Below are 10,217 nucleotides of genomic sequence, written 5' to 3' on the forward strand. Positions count from 1 at the left end.
GTGACAGAGCAAGACACTTTTTTGTCTAAAAAAACCCACATAGATAACTGCATAAATATAAGTCACTTATTAATGTTTCTGCTTGCCCAGTATTCATTCCCCCCATTCTAATAAGAGAATTCCTTTTCTCCCTTTAGAAATCACTCTCTATATGGGTCAGGTGCAGTTGACCTCTGCTCCAAGTTTTTGGAATGTCTCCCAATCCTGACTAAGGTAGTCAGAACACCAGACTCTTCAGCCATCAGGGGGCTCATGGATGAATCCACGACCCAAGCAGAACAATGAAAACCCAAGTTGGAATATTTGCTGAATCGATACCCCTGTGAGACATGGGGTACCAAGGATCAGGTAAGCCTGGAACAACTGGAGTCATCTTGGCCACTACAAAGACAGAATATATCCAAGAGTAAAAGCAAAAAGAGGAAAAATCATCCTAAGGACAAAGGTTGAGTCTAGGAACACAGCCGTGATGAAAGAACCCACTTTTATCTCTACACGTTTTAGCTCCATGAGCCACTGGTTCCTTCTTCCTGCATAAGTTGGTGTGAGTTGTAACCTTGCAACCCAGAGTCCAGACGAGAAGAAATGCTTGCCATGTGCATGCTACATGCTGGAGAGATAATGGGGGTCTGAGATAGATGGGGTCCCTGCCTTTATGGAGTCCAGAGTCTACCAAGGAAGACTGCCATGAACAATTAACCACAAATGTGTTGAGAGTTATAAGGGAGGAGCATGAGTTTCCAATGCCAAGTTTTAACCACAGGTGCATCTCACTAGGTTTGAAAAATGAGGGAAGACTTCCCCAAGAAACTGACGCTTATGAGACTTAAAGGATAAAAAGAAGTTCATCTAGTTTAAACAGATGACATTGAAAAAGCAAAATTCTTGCACACATACAAAACCTGTGAACAAATCCTTACTCTATACTTTTAAAGGGGCAACTTTTAGTTCACTAATAAAACAGGCAATACCAAAAATGCAAAGTCAAATATATACATTATATAGAAATCAATGCACCTACAAATTAATCAAATATATGAGATATATTAATTTCTTTATATAATAAAAAATCATATATTAAAAAATAGCTAAAGAAATGTAGATGTCGTCATGAATGCACAATTTCAAAAAGTATTTCAGTGATGGGTACCATGGGGGAACTAACAGTACTGGGTCAGTTTGGATGGTAGGATGGTATTCTGCTCAAAGGTTGATGCATTAGTTCTGAGGGCTAAAAATTACTTCTCTGGTCTTAGTCATGTAAGCTTGAACCATCAATATTTTAAATCCAAAAGATGATGAGATTGTAACTAGATGATCTCTAAAAGCTCTTGCATTAATTAAATTCTATGACATGTCTCCAGTCTGGTTTGTCAAAATTTAATTCTGACATATTAAAATATAATTCAGACACTAACAGCTCACTTTCCCAAGTTCATATTTCGCTAAGCCCTTTATATTGCTTATTCTCCACTTGTAGCATTGTAACCTATCTACAGAACTTAATTCTTGAAGAAGGGTAGGAGCTAAAGTCCGTGTTTCTCATTGCAGAATGCAGAACATGGGCACAGTGTGATGCTTTAAAAAATCAAACTACACTCCCAAAGCTCCTAACAGAAGTGTATCTGGATTGATAAATTAAATGAATGAGGTATGATATAAAATAGTGTGTCTGGTTTCAAAGCACACATAACAAGTGGGTATGGTCTTTTCAAAGAAGTGTCCTTGAAAGATGGCTCCCTCATCCCAGAAGTGTGCCTTGGCCATATACAAGTTATTTTTGGAAAGTGCTTTTTTGAATTGCCATTAAAGACATTGCTCACTGCCGTTAATAGTGATAAAATTTTTCCTTAGTATGATTTTTTTAACACAGTGAAAAGTCACTTAGCTCCAAGTCAGATGAGTTAAAGTGGGCAACTGAGCCGTAGAATTCCACTTTGATCCAAAATGTGAAATGGTGAGCTTTCTTCTCCAGTGTGCAAGCTGACTCTAGAGCAGTTCCAAATAAGATCTAAGGAAAGTAAGTGTTTTGAATAATGACAATATTATAAGAGTAAGTATGTCACCTGCTAGGATGGTTACTCAAGTACACACTCTAGGGTGACTGACACATAGATATTTTTTTCATTTTCTTTTTTTCTTCTTCAACTTTTGTTTTAAATTCCAGGATACATGTGCAGGATGTGCAGGTTTGCTCCATAGGTAAACATGTGCCATGGTGGTTTGTTACACAGATCAATTCATCACCTAGGTATTAAGTCCAGCATCCATTAGCTATTCTTCCTGATGCTCCCCCTCCCCCAACATCCCTACAACAGACCCCAGTGTGTGTTGATCCCCCAATGTGTCCACATGTAGATAATTTTTTAACACCTAAAATACAAAATTGAATATATGTGGAATTAAAACTGGGGGCCCCTCTGCTATGGTTTGAATGTATGTGTCCTTCCAAAATTTATATGTTGGAAGCTAACCCCCAATGTGATGGGATTAAGAGGCAGAGCCTTTGGGAGGTAATTAAGCTATGAGGGTTCACCCTCATGAATGAGATTAATACCCTTACCAAAAGGGCTTGAGGGAGTGAGCCTGTCCCTTCTCCATCCCTTCTGCCACACGGTCATGCAGCAACAAGGAGCCATTGTGGAAGCAGAGAGGAAGCCCTCACCAAACACCCAAGTCCACTGGCACCTGGATCTTGGACTTCCCAGCCTCCAGAGCTGTGAGAAACAACTTTCTACTGTTTGTAAGCTACCCAGCCTCAGGTATTTTGTTCAGGCACCACAAACAGACTAAGACCTTCTCCATTACTATAATTCTCTGTGAAATTCGTCATTCCACAATATTTTAAAGCCTCCATCATGAGCCATGCCCTGCATACAACAAGCACACAAAGAATAAAGATAATTACTACTAATAAAGCAAGACAGAAGCAAATAAAAACTAGGCCAGTCCTTGAGTTTAAATTACTATTGTAGGGCCTCGAAAAGAAACCCTTTGGTAATAGACAGTGACAAGAGGCTGAAAATTCTAGAGTATGGCAACAGGGCTTTCAAGAAATAAAACTTAATTTCTGAACATTGTTATGAAAAATTAATAGAACCTAATTAAATATATTAGCTCCATGCTTAAGAGACAAGAAAAGTTTTCTAAATTATATTTGGAGTAACATCTTGAATAATGTGCCACTTATTATTACCTCTAAAGCCAAAATAAAAGCTCTATAGACATTTAAGAAATTTAGATATTTATCTTTCTACATGTTTACTGCCACTAATTGTAACTCTTTACAATTAAATTAATGCTCAAATCTCTCACAATATATTTTTACCCTTGGGAGAAAAACTACTTTGTTAACTTAAGTCGTTACAAACATTCAAAGGAACTACCAGTTGTCAATTTTTGAAAATATGATAAAAATAATCTATTTTAGTATGCTAGCCTTCCCAACTTGAGAAATACTCGAAAATACACAAGGTGAACAAAAAGTTTCCTGAATGGTTTTAGATGCTTAAAAGTTTAGGGAAATAAAACTGCTAATATACATTACAAGTTTTTCTTTTTTGAATCTATGTGTGTACTGAGGTGAATTAGAGAAAAATATTTTGAAGTAGGAGAAGACAAAAGAGAACAGTACAGGTGATTACATTTTACCATTAACAGAAGTCTCTCAATAACGCATTGCACACATTTACTCTGGCAAATATCTTTAATTTCCACTTGGGAGAATTTAAAGACCCTCAAATAGAACTCACATTAGGTCAGAAGTTTCTCTAAATTTAACTTAACTTTAGTTATTAATGTTGAAGCCAACATGACTCTTAAGTCAAATATGGAAAGTACCAATAAATATGAAAAAATTATTTTCCCTAAGACAAAGGAAAGCACATTTTAATTCATTCATTTCATAAAGTGACCCAACTCAAAATTGTAACTCCATCAGCAAATTCTTTTACCCAATTGTCTGTTAAGAGATTAGGGGCATGCATTGCAGGGTGTAACATCTACAAGGGAGCTTGTATTGCTCTGCTCATATGGAATTGATTTAAGCAAAAAAAGATTTTACAAGACCACAATTCTCATATTTTCTGGGTCAGCACAATCCATACAGTAGAGTGGTCCTAGAGGTGCGGCCAAGGTCTCCGGGAAGCTAAATATGGCCATTGGGAAATGGATTTCTTTCCATTGTGATTTTTATCATTCCATCTCCTCCCAACTCCTAAACTTACGTAGAGAAAAAAAAAATGTATTTCTAGAACATAGATTGACGCTGCACTTGATATTTTCTTTTGCTACTTGATACTCTTCTGTGGTTAAAACATGATAACAATCTTGCACATTCTCACAATTTACATTTTTCTCATGTGTAATCAATTGAGAAACGTTAGTCAAGCCTACCATGTTGCCCTTGCCTTTGCTGGATTTGTGGTCTAGTTGGGAAGACAGAAGATGCAAGGAAAGAATTGCAAAGCTTGCAAATAGGTGCTCACTTGGGCTCAGACTGCATGTTCTGGGGGAGTTAAGAGACAAGAGAGATGCTTGGGAGCTGTACTGTGCAGTGAGCAAGGCAGGTGGTCTATGCAGAGGGTGACAGAAGTCCTTGGTGAGTCAGAGCATGCTCAGACCCCATGGTCTATACTCACTGAGAGATGGTTAGGCTAGCAACCCAACCTTGGGTTTCTCTAAGCTTTTGTGCCCTTGGCTGTATAATGGGGATAAGAACAGCAGCTCCCTTGTGGGCTATCATGAGGCTTGTCTGAGTGACGCTTAGCACAGTGTCTGGCACGTAGTTATGAGCTATTATTTAGTCAGGAGGTAGGACTTGATCAAAGTTCTGACTGACGGATAGAATTTTGCTAAGACGAAGGGAAAGAACATTCCAGAACATGGAGCAACATGTGTACAAACCCAGAGGCAGAAATGATGACAGAGTGTGGAGACAAACATTACTGAAATTTTCAAGCTTTATACCAGCTTACACTAAAAAGACACGTAGTCTCATATAATGAATATGTTGTCTATGTAACCAGAGAAAGAATGCAGTTTCTACTCCTGTTTCCCTGGAGATTCTGAGTCAGTAGGTTTATGGAGACCCAGGAATCTGTATGTCAAAACATACCACATGTGAATGTATTTATCAATTTTGGGGTACAGAGAGCCAATAAACTGATGTTATTTATGTATTCATAGCATTCTAACACTCTAGCTACTCTATGATTCTATGAAAACATATTTTAACATAAATTGTTAGAGGTTGATATAAAAACATTTTAAAAAATAATTCAGGGAGGCACATGCTGGAGACAGAATTTGGAGCAGTAGGAGGAAAGCAGAGAGAATCCCAGAATTTGGGGGTAGTGATATTAGATAACACCCCTTTAGTTTACAGATGAGAAAACTCAGACCAAAGGAATTAAGTGCCCTGTTATCATAGTCACTATATAGTGCCTATGATATCAAGGCCTTGGGTAAGAAAAAGCTAGTCTTTCATTTTGCATAAGCAATTTAAGGAATTAAATATTGCTCCGTGGTGGTAGGTAGGTAAGCTATTCAGTAGGAAAGACTTGAGCCTGCAGATTTACTAAAAGGTGGACCTTTTCATTAGGCAGCATAGGCATAGTTCAAAAATCTAATAAAGCAGACAGAAATTGATTTCCTTTGGACTCAATTAAAGGTGTATAAAAGGTGCAGAAAAGGAGTTGAGTCTCAGTGGACAAACAGGTGGTCTTGGCATCCACCTGAGATACATGGATATCTGCAACTTTAGTCCACTGTGAGAATGAATCCGTGATTTCACCACCTCCCCCAGCCAAGTTGAAATTGGGCAAAATCTTATTTACTGGGCATAAAATTTTGCCCTCCCAAAAGTACAAAAAGGGACTTCAGCAATTCCGTCCATCTGTGTGAACCCAAACTTTCTTAACACTGAACAGTCCATCCCATAAGACAAGTTTGCTTTGGGCATTTATATTTAGTCTGGTTTTGCTTGGAACATTTGCTCATCCAGTGTAGGAATTTGATTACAAATGCAAGTGTCTTATATATATCCTGAAACTTAAACAACTCTGTCTCTACCCACTTTTGATTTATAACTCTAAAATAGGAATTTTTCTATTAGCTGCTTCATTTCTAGAATGTGTCCATGCAGAGGGAATACTTACTGTGGTGTTCTGAATGTTGCTTTTTTTTTTTGAGGGTATGGTGACCTTACTAGATTTGGGTCATGTCTTACTAGATTTGGGTCATGTCTCACTCATCTTTGTAACCGCTGTGGTGCTTAGGAATAGTAAAGACTAATTAAGTGTAATTAAATTGCACTTTTTGCCAAAATTTAGACACATTCATTCCAGTTATATAAGCCAAAATGTCGGGAATTATTCTTGACATCTATCTATTTTTCATACTGTATGTCCAATTCGTCACTGGTATTTATCCCCTAAGTCTTTCTAAAATCTCTTGCCATCTCCAGAGCAGTACTCTAGTCCAAGTCACCATAATTTCTATGAAAGTCTGTTCCTTGGTTTGCCTTTCTCCATATCAACTCCTCTCCAGTCCATTTCAGCCCTGCAGCCAATCTTTTCTTTTTTTCTGACAGAGTCTTGCTCTGTCACCCAGGCTGGCGTGCCATGGTGCAATCTCAGCTCACTGCAACCTACACCTCCTGGGTCCAAGCAATTCTCCTGCCTCAGCCTCCCAAATAGCTGGGATTACAGGAGCCCGCCACCATGCCTGGCTAATTTTTTGTATTTTTAGTAGAGATGGTATTTCACCATGTTGGCCAGGCTGGTCTTGACCTCCTGACCTCAAGTGATCCACCCTCCTTCCTCCTTGGCCTGCCAAAGTGAGCTACTGTGCCCAGGCCAATTGTCTTTTCAAAATGAAAATGTAATTATGACACCCCCAACCTCCCCACTTAAAATCAGCCAGCCACTTCCCATCTCATATTCAGCAAGGTTTGGCAGAGGCCTGCCTCCGACTAACCTTCCAACTTCCTCTCAGAAATGCTGCCTCTTGCTTTCTGCTGTCCAGCCACTGGCTTCCATTCAGTTCCTTGAATTACAGGGCATTTGTCCTCGCTGCTCTCTCTGTAATACTCTCTGCTTGCCTCTCTTTGCCTTTAGATACATTAGAAGGCAGGGCGAGGGTCACACCCTTGGGGAAGTCTACTATCCCGCCCTCAAGCCAAGATAATTTCTTTCCTTTGTTCAAAATTTATTTATATATATATATATATATATAGAGAGAGAGAGAGAGAGACAGGGTCTCAACTCTATCATCCAGGCAGGAGTGCAGTGGCACAATCATGGATCACTGCAGCCTCCACCTCCTGGGCTCAAGCAATCCTCCTGCCTTGGCCTCCTGAGTAGCTGGGACCACAGGCATGCACCACCACGCCTGGCTAATTTTTTTTTTCTTTTTTTTTTTTGGTAGAGGTGAGGTCTCACTATGTTACCTGGGCTGGTCTCAAACTCCTGGGTTCAAGCAATCTTTCTGCCTCATCCTCCCAAAGTGCTGGGATTGCAGGGGTGAGCCACCATGCCCTACCTAAATTTTTATAGAATCTTATTCATTCTTTTATTAGAAGGTTTACCTTAGGTTGTAATTGCAATTTTAATTCTTATTGTTTATGTCTTATTTGTGTCCGTTTACATGTCTATTAATTCCATGAAAGCCAGAGACTATGTTCATTTTTTTCTTCCTGTTGTATCTCCAGTGCCTAGCACGGTGTCTAGTATGGATGGATGAATGGATAGATAGATAGATGGATAGATGGGTGGATGGGTTGGATGGATGGTTGATGGGTGGATGGGTGAATGGATGAAAAGATGGATCAAAAAGAGAAGGAAAGAAAAAAGAAGGAAGGAAAATGAAACTGGGTATTGGCAAGTTCTGTGTAAAAAAAAAAAAACAAGGCATCTCCAAGTAGCATACTTTTCCAACAAGTGGTTCTGCTTAATATCGAGAATAATAATGGTTAATTAGTGTCCTCTTAAATAATGAAGTTCCACAAAAGTGCAATTAATTGAGAATTAACTTTGGTATAATTCAATGCCTATGATAAGATGATTTTGATTAAAATACTATTGAATTGAAAACCAGAGACCACAGCTAGTTCCTGGGTCTGTAATTTTGGGCAAAATCACCCACACTCCCTATTTTCTGGCATCATGTATAAAAGCAGAGGCATAGCCAGGGGATTCTCTGAGTAGCTTCTAGGATTCTGTGAATTTACTGATTATTATGAATCTTCTCTTAAAATATCCAGCTCTATGAAACATTTATTAACAAGTATGTATTGTGATTACTTTAACCAATAAAATATATGAAATCTGCCTTTGAAGCTAGTTGAATGTATTCACATCTAGTAAGATATTAAAGTTTGGGAACACTGATGCTAACAACACCATGGTACATCTTACCTCCTAGATGTTGAAGATAACAAATGACCAACTGTCAGGTCAAGGTTCTTATGTCTTGGCAGTAATGAGATCCCAGTGAGTTTTCCTTTGGGAAGCAGAAGGAAGAGGTAGTATTGGAGACAGGAGACATTGGGCAAAGCTAGAGTTTTAAAAGCTCAGGATTTCGGAATGTCAGAAGAAATGAGAGTTGCTGAGAAGTTTTACTTTGCTGTATTGCCCACGCCCTGAGAACAGATACTGTGCCCCTGAAAATCTCTCCTCTGTTGCCAGACTGGATTGCCAGTGCCCAAGCTGGGATGTCAGGATTTGTCATTATGCCTGCAAACACTCAACCTTCCATTTCCACTGAGTCCTCCCGTCCATCTCAACCTAGCTCAGTCTTCTTCAACCTGACATTGATTCCCTTCCTTACTCCATCCAAGAGGAAAATGAAAAGGGGGGAAAAGCAGAAAAATGTCAAAGAGTAAGAATATAAAAGAGAAAGATATATCTATGCCAGTTTTTATCAGTGGAGAGGAAATCTTTAATTCATCCTGTTACCAACTTTTATTTTCCTTGGCGGAATTACTTTTTCCTTTACTATATTTACTTAATATTTAAGCCTTCCTTTTCGAGGGACTATATTTCTTTTGAATCTGTCTCCACCTTTCTGTAATTCTCAACCTCGGCTGTGCCCTTGAATGCCTTGGTGAGCTTTCTAGAAATACTGATGTCTAATCCAGTGTGTCTGTGGTGGGAGGAGTGGTATAGAGCTCTGTCTTTTTGAAAAGCATCCCAGAGTCCAATCCATATCTCGGGCTGAGAATTGTTGCCTTAGTACGTCAAGGGTCTCTGGAATATTTTATTCTAGACAGAACAGAGGAAAAGCTGGCAGAACAGAAAGAAAAAGGAGAGAGCATAAATGGTATTGGAGGAAAATAATAAATGAGGAGAAAAGACAAGACGGTTTCGTTTAGAGTCCTAGTAGAATTTAGAAAAGCAAAGCGCTTTGGCATGAGTGAGGCCTGGGCAGCATCTTGTTTAACTCCTGCAAGCACAGCCGGGCTCTTCTGAACCCTAATCCACTGCTTTTGAACCTAGAGGGCTTTGAAGGGTAAACCAAGCTCAAGTTAGAATCCAGGTCCAGGGCTTAGCAGGGCAAAGACTAGTGGCAAGTGGCTCTAATTTGTGATCTTGGGTTCAGGAAGCCCCAAGAGTTCTGGTGTCTCCTGTTCTAGCCTTGCTGCGGGGGTGACAGTTGACCACCCACAGAGCTTTGGGGAGGAGAATCTGCTCAGCCAGCAGGGTCATGAGCAAATGGGGTCGTAACTGCCATGGTCCTACTGTGAGCAGTCACATCACGCAAGCCTCAAGACCACAGCAGATGGCGTCTTCCCTGCAAGTCTCAGCTCACACAGGGACTGCTGCCTGGACTAGCCTGGAGCAAAATGGCTGAGGGTCCCAGGACATCCCTACAGGGGATGGCTGAGATCTTGAAGAACATGAACGGGAACGTGAAACGAACTGAAAAGCTTGAAAAAATTATCGGAGGAAAGTTAGCTTAATATTAAAATATGTAATAATGTGCCTCAACTTAATTCTGCAGTCTAAATGTAAAACATGATTTGTGAGTGAAAGTTTGCAGACCTTCTTCTCCAAAGAGCATTTAAAATCTACAAACAAAAATCTAAATGATGTTGATCTGAAGGCAACACATGCCTTGACTTTCCATTGGCAGACAGTGTAGGTTGAGACAGTTTCCCTTGAAAACTGCTGTTGTTGTTGTTGTTGTTGTTGTTGTTGTTGTTGTTGTTGTTGTTG

Source organism: Piliocolobus tephrosceles, chromosome 11 (genome assembly GCF_002776525.5).
Source record: "Piliocolobus tephrosceles isolate RC106 chromosome 11, ASM277652v3, whole genome shotgun sequence".
NCBI classification, from domain to species: domain Eukaryota; kingdom Metazoa; phylum Chordata; class Mammalia; order Primates; family Cercopithecidae; genus Piliocolobus; species Piliocolobus tephrosceles.